This window comes from Gracilinanus agilis, chromosome 6 (genome assembly GCF_016433145.1).
Source record: "Gracilinanus agilis isolate LMUSP501 chromosome 6, AgileGrace, whole genome shotgun sequence".
Taxonomy (NCBI): Eukaryota; Metazoa; Chordata; class Mammalia; order Didelphimorphia; family Didelphidae; genus Gracilinanus; species Gracilinanus agilis.
The window spans coordinates 10,639,290-10,639,495 of NC_058135.1; positions in this window are offsets into that span (position 1 = coordinate 10,639,290).

Genomic DNA, 206 nt, shown 5'->3' on the forward strand with positions numbered 1-206 from the left:
GTTCTAATCAAAACTAGAAGAAAGAATATTACAGATAAATGAAAAGATAGCTTGTAGGTTCTTAGAGATTAAAAGAAAGAAGTTAAAGTGAGTTTTATTGGATGTTCAAAGGCAATGAGAAGCATGATTTCATGGGATACTTTGTACCTTGTAGTGGTAATAATAAAGGGAGGGGAGAAGGATAGGGAAAAGAGGAAGGAAGGAAG